The following is a 6,135-nucleotide window of genomic DNA, read 5'->3' as shown; positions in this document are numbered from 1 at the left end:
GATTTTTCACAAAGGAATTAGGAGCTGGAGACTGGTATGATTACCTTGTTCTTTTTAAAATTATAAACCTAATAAAAGTTTGAAGGTTAGATGCCAAAGAGAGAACTGTGGCATTAAGACTGGAACGGAACTTGTCAGGGGCTGGGAGGAAAATTGATACAGTTAGGCGAGGCAGGGTTTTAATAGATTGCTTTGCAGATGCCAGAAAGGTATAGGAATTGTGCAGGAAGCCCTCACTTTGTCCTCTGGGAGATGAATATGTACCAAGTACACAAGGGACTGCAAAGACAACTTTGTTTTTACATCCCACGGTGGGAACCTCCTGGCTTAAGGACAAAGGTAGGATGGGCCTTGGAAATGATAGAATTTTAAATTTCAACTTTTATTTATTTAATTTTTTATTTATTTATTTATTTATTATTTGGGGAGGGGGGATTTTCGAGGCAGGGTTTCACTCTAGTCTAGGCTGACCTGGAATTCACTGTGTATTCTCAGGCTGGCCTCGAACTCACAGTGATCCTCCTACCTCTGCCTCCCGAGTGCTGGGATTAACCACGTGCGCCACGACGCCCAGTTTAAACGTCAACATTTCTGGAAGGCTTTTGTGGTTTATTATTTTGTTGTTTTAATTTTTGTTTTGTTTTGTTTTGAGACTATGTAGCCCAGGCAAGCATCAGACTTGTTAGGTAACCCATGCTGACCTTGAGTTCATGCCCCTCCTGGTGGAGTGCCCAAACTGCTGAGATCACAGATACATGATATCAATCACCACCTCAGCAACTGTTCAGTGCAGGCATAATGCCTCCCACGCAAAACCTGCAGCGAAAAGACTGCCACCCACAAGATTCATGCTGCGGGACACGTCCTACGCCCACGTCACCAACTGCTACAGCAAAGGGGACTTGTGCTGAGGTGCCAGTCAGGCCACACACTGGGTCTTAGACTCCAGAATGTGAGGGTGGCACTTTGATTGTTCCTAAAATACTTTTCTATACAAATACTGAATTCCCAGTGTTGTGCAACAAACTTTCTGTTAATAATATTATTGTCTGCAATACACCGTTTTTTGTATGCCTACCCTCATCACCAGATAAAGATACAGCAACCCAGCTGACTTCAGCCCAGCTGGGACCTCAAACCTGCCCTCTCCCAATGCTCTTGCACCATGTTCTGACTCGGGATTTACGAGTAGGGAATGCTGTCAACAGAGGCCACTTGGGAGCTTTCCTTTATGCATTTTTTCAGAAAAGCTTTGGGACTCGGCAGATAAGCGAGATCTCTCGCAGATGAAGGGCTTCAGGGCAAGTCCGCCCGGGTCAGAGGCAAGTAGGACCCGCGTCATGGACACACGTGCCCCACATCCGCGGAGCAGCATGAGCCAAGCTAGCCCCTGGCACAGTTATCTCCTCCAAGCGTTAGTCTCTCCTCTAGCTGAATGCCACTCTTCTAATTAGGAGGTGGGAGAAATCGTCCAGGGACCACGCTCAGCGCCAAGGAGGGGCCCTGCCTCACCCCGGCTGCTGGACACGAGGCGCGGCCCTGGAGAACTGCGCGGCGAAAGCCTTCTTTCCGCGCAGAGAAACTTCAAAGGCCCCAAATGAAGAACGAGGAAAATGCTGAAATGACGAATCGCAATGTTTCCGCTGACAAAAGATGAAGATTAAAGGGGGGGGGGGGTGGTTAGAGCTGAAGGCCTGGTTTTGTTTTTGCCCAGCTCTTTCTGGAAGCGGCCACCAAGGCCCTAAACTGAAATGAAAAGGCGCAACAGCGCCCTGGAGCGCCGGCCTGGCTTCCCAACAGCAAAGGTTGAAATAACAACAGCTTGCAAAGCAATGCAAAACACCGCATGCAGAAAGCAGAGTGTATGGTTCCCAGTCTTGTGCTGAACATTTAACAGAGAATGTCGGAGGCAGAAACCACTTAGGGATCATCTGGGCAAGCCCTTTGATGTTTCAAAGGAAAAACAAAAGAGAGAGAGAAAGACCAGAGTGCAAAGCACTCTCCCTCACTTGCTCAAGGTCATGGACCTCGCTAGTGACTTTGGAATTGCTAGAGACTGCCTCCTCGGCCTCCCTGGAGCCAGACTCTGACATCTATCTGCAAGTCCACCCTCGTCAGGGCGCTGATGCAGTCCCGCTGGACACTGAAAATTAAGTTCACCAGATGCTGTGGGCTACTCTTTGTCTTTCTGTCTCCCAGCCAGGCTGTGTTCACTGAGCCATAGGCGTACACAGACCCACTTCATTACCACTGTGCAGATAGATGCCCTCTGCAGTCAGGTCTTGTGACATGTTACAGAGTCAAGAATAAAAACTGTAATCTCCAGATATAATGAACAGAAACACTGGATGGCTGGCAAAAAATAAATAAATAAAAAATTAATAACTGGTCCATCCTGGAACTTGAAACCCACGGAATTAAACATAATAGGTAAGGGAGAATAGAGAAAAGTCCAAAGATAATGTGTTTTCAAAGTTTACATGGAACCAGAGGTTAAGTCGGGTCGATAGGGGAGACATTGACCATTTTACAAAGTAGCAGAAGCTGTAGCCCCATCTGCCCTCCAGATCTGCACATAACCATTCTTTTCAATAATAATAATAATAATAATAACTCCTAAAATGGCATCTAAACAATTTCATAGCAAAAGGAATGAAGTTGACTGCAAGCCTTTTAGACAGGCATCCAGTGAGTGATCCAACACTCATGGGGCCAGGGGGAAAGACTGGCATATGCAAGAGAACATAATGGGATGCGTTATTTAAGAAACCCAGTCACTGAAGTGGGGAGAGTCTATTGTGAAAAACTGAGGTAATGGTAAACAAGAAAAGTGGCTCACCACCCCCATTAGTTTCTGTTTTCTTAAATATATATATATATATATATATATTTTTTATTTTATCCACTCATGTAGCAGGCAAATTATATTTCAAAGGTGTAAATTTAAGTGTTTCTTTAAAAGATGTCACTGGAATTAATAAACATATATATCTTCCATGGCTTCACCCGATTTTGCCATCCAAGTCTACCTTTCTCCCCGGCTTCCTGCCTACCGCTTCCTCTCTGGCTCATGCCTCTCCTCTCTCCGGGTCACTCCTTCTGTTTCTTCCATAAAGATCTTCCACAGTAAGGAACCTGCAAGTCAATGAATTTGTCCATAAAAAAACAAGTCGCTCAAATGGACTCATGTTCCGAGAGATCAGCTGAGAAAGTCGAGGCCCTTACGCAACAGCAGAGGTAGGATAAGCCGCCGACCTGCATCAGTAATTTGCATTATCATTTCTATCTATGGATGGGCAACTGAGTTTCCAAGGCACTGTGAAGGATATCGTCAGTTATCAATAAAAACAAGTAAGGGCTGCAGGGATGGCTTAATGGTTAAGGCATTTGCCTGCAAAGCCAAAGGACCCAGGTTTGGTTCCCCAGGACCCACATTAGCCAGATGCACAAGGGGGCGCACACGTCGGGAGTTTGTTTGCAGTGGCTCCCTCTCCCTCTTTCTCTATGAAATAAATAAATAGAAATAACATATTTTCAAAACAACACAAGATAGATACTCAGAAGAGTGATTCTGGGAGGAGCATTTCAAACACAAACATAAAAATTACTAATTATACAGTCACCCCCTACAGTGAGCGTTGGCCAGGGAGATCCATAAAGTCCCTATTTTGGCAACATAAGCCATTGCCAAAACAACTGGCAAATTGCCAGAACTAAAAATGTCAGGCTCTGTTGCTGAAGACACCACAGCCTGTGATCACTGGGCATGGTAATACCATGCTGTAACCAAAAGGGAAACTAGCTCCTTGCCGGCTAGCTCTTATAGAGCCAGAAAGCCCTGAGGGAGCCACCAGAGGTCTAGAGTCACCAACAGCGTGAAAAAGCCGGGAGCCCTGCAGACTGTGAAATCCACCAGCCCCAATGGAAACACGTGCTTGTACCATAGAGGCACACGGCCGCTGGTAGTAACCAGGTGTTCTCTGATTGGGCACTCTCCACTCCGTGGGAGAGAACTCACATCTGGCACTGAAAAGCAAGACAAAAATCCCATGGTCAAGCTGCCAGAAAGCTATAAAAAGCCATGCTGCATGCAGTTCCATGGGAGAGAGAGAAATCACCAGTGAAAATACTCAACAGTGGACACTGCAAGCCTTAGATTTGGCCAGGCAAGCCAAAGGAGCCAACAGGTGCAATAGTGGCATGTGTGTTATGGGGGAAACCAACTGCCCTCTAATTTGACTGGAGGCCCACTACATGGGAAGGAATACATCACTGATACTGAAAACCTACAACAGAGGTAGTCATGAGCTCTAGGAGTGTAATGTCTGCAGGTGTCTGGCTAAATGTATATAGTATACTCACCAAACTGCCCAGTAAGCCCTTCTCCTAATGTTCACACCCATATATTAATGCTACTCACTTTTGGTTAGAGAAGCTTCTCTTTTCAGATGGTGGTGACCTTGGGATGACTCAGAAGGCACCATAGTGCTGAGAAGAAGTGACAGAGGAGTGCTTAGCACTGAAATATCTCTATTCCACCTTCCAAGGCTCAGGGTCCATTGCGGAAGAGGTGGCAGAAAGAATGTAAGAGCCAAAGGAAAGGTAGGACTCCTTACAACATGCTCCTCCAGACACCAAGTGGCTTGGATATCCATGACCTCACAGCGCCTGACACTACCTACACAAGACCATCATAATAGGGAAAAAAAGATGATGGCATCAAAATAAAAAAGAGACTGATTGAGAGGGGGTGATATGATGGAGAATGGAGTTTAAAAGGGGAAAGAGGTGGGGGGAGGGAATTACCATGGGATATTGTTTACAATTATGGAAGTTATCAAGAAAAATAAATTAATTAAAATAAATAAATTAATTGAATAAATAAAAAAAATTAAAATCCCATGGTCAGGAAACTCATACTTCAGAGATAAGCACCACTGTTCTCTGGAGAAGAGTGGGCCTGCACAATAAAGTCTCTCAAATAACTTTGCGTACCTACGTTACCCAAGCTGCTCTCACTCCTGGCTGGAGGATCTGTTTTGTTGTAAAGATAGCAGAGAAAATGGAGAGCCAAGATCCATCCATAAGATAAACAGATGGCCCACTTGCCCACCACAAGACTTGCCACCTTTACCATGTCTGCCAGAGCCTAGGAGAAATTGCAGCCTTACAACCAGCTCCAGGGCAATAGTAACAGACACAGTGACCAATTAAAACCTGTCAAAGTGGGGGGGCCGCTGGAGAGATGGCTTGGTGGTTAAGGGTCTTGCCTGCGAAGCCAAAGGACCAAGGTTCGATTCTCCAGGACCCACGTAAGCCAGACACACAAGGGGCACATGCGTCTGGAGTTCGTTTGCAGTGGCTAGAGGCCCTGTCATGCCCATTCTCACTGTCTTTCTTCCTTCTCTGCTTGTAAATAAATAAATAATTTGTGAAAGGGGCTGGAGGGACGGATTAGCAGTTAAAGCATTTGCCTGTTAAGGCAAAGGACCCAGGTTTGATTCCCCAGCATCCATGTTAGCCAGATGCATGCATCTGAAGTTTGTTTGCAGTGGCTGGAGGCCCTGGAGCACCCATTCTCTCTCTCATAAATAAATATAAATAAAATATTAAAAAAGAAAACCTATCAAAGCAGAAATCCAGACTACAAAGAACTGAACACTATGTCAGACAGCTAACAAGCCCACCATGGCTCAGGGAACTATGAGGAAGACGGGGAGAACAGATTGTAAGAGCCACGAGTGGATAGGCATACCCTGAGGCTGGTCCATACCGCTCCCACTCCTCCATAGAGACAGTCCAAGGCCCTCATGTCCCCTCAGTGAATACCGTAACCCCACTGAGGAGGGCTCTCGGTGTAACAGCAGCCAGGGAGAGGGGATATATAGAGCTGGGGAGATGGCTCAGTGGCTAAAGGCAGCTGCTGCATGCAAAGCACGTTGCTCTGGGCTCATTTCCCCAGTAGTTCACCTAAAACCAGATGCACCAAGTCTCAGTAGAATTCGTATGCAGTGACAAGAGGCCCCGACTCACCCATATTCATTCTCTCTCTTAAATAAATAAAAAGTATTTTAAAAATATACCAGTTATCAAAATGGGTCCCCTAAGATTGAAAGCATGAGTATACTTTTCAGC

This window comes from Jaculus jaculus, chromosome 15, assembly GCF_020740685.1.
Source record: "Jaculus jaculus isolate mJacJac1 chromosome 15, mJacJac1.mat.Y.cur, whole genome shotgun sequence".
In the NCBI taxonomy this organism is placed as follows: domain Eukaryota; kingdom Metazoa; phylum Chordata; class Mammalia; order Rodentia; family Dipodidae; genus Jaculus; species Jaculus jaculus.
This window is presented reverse-complemented; position numbering follows the sequence as displayed.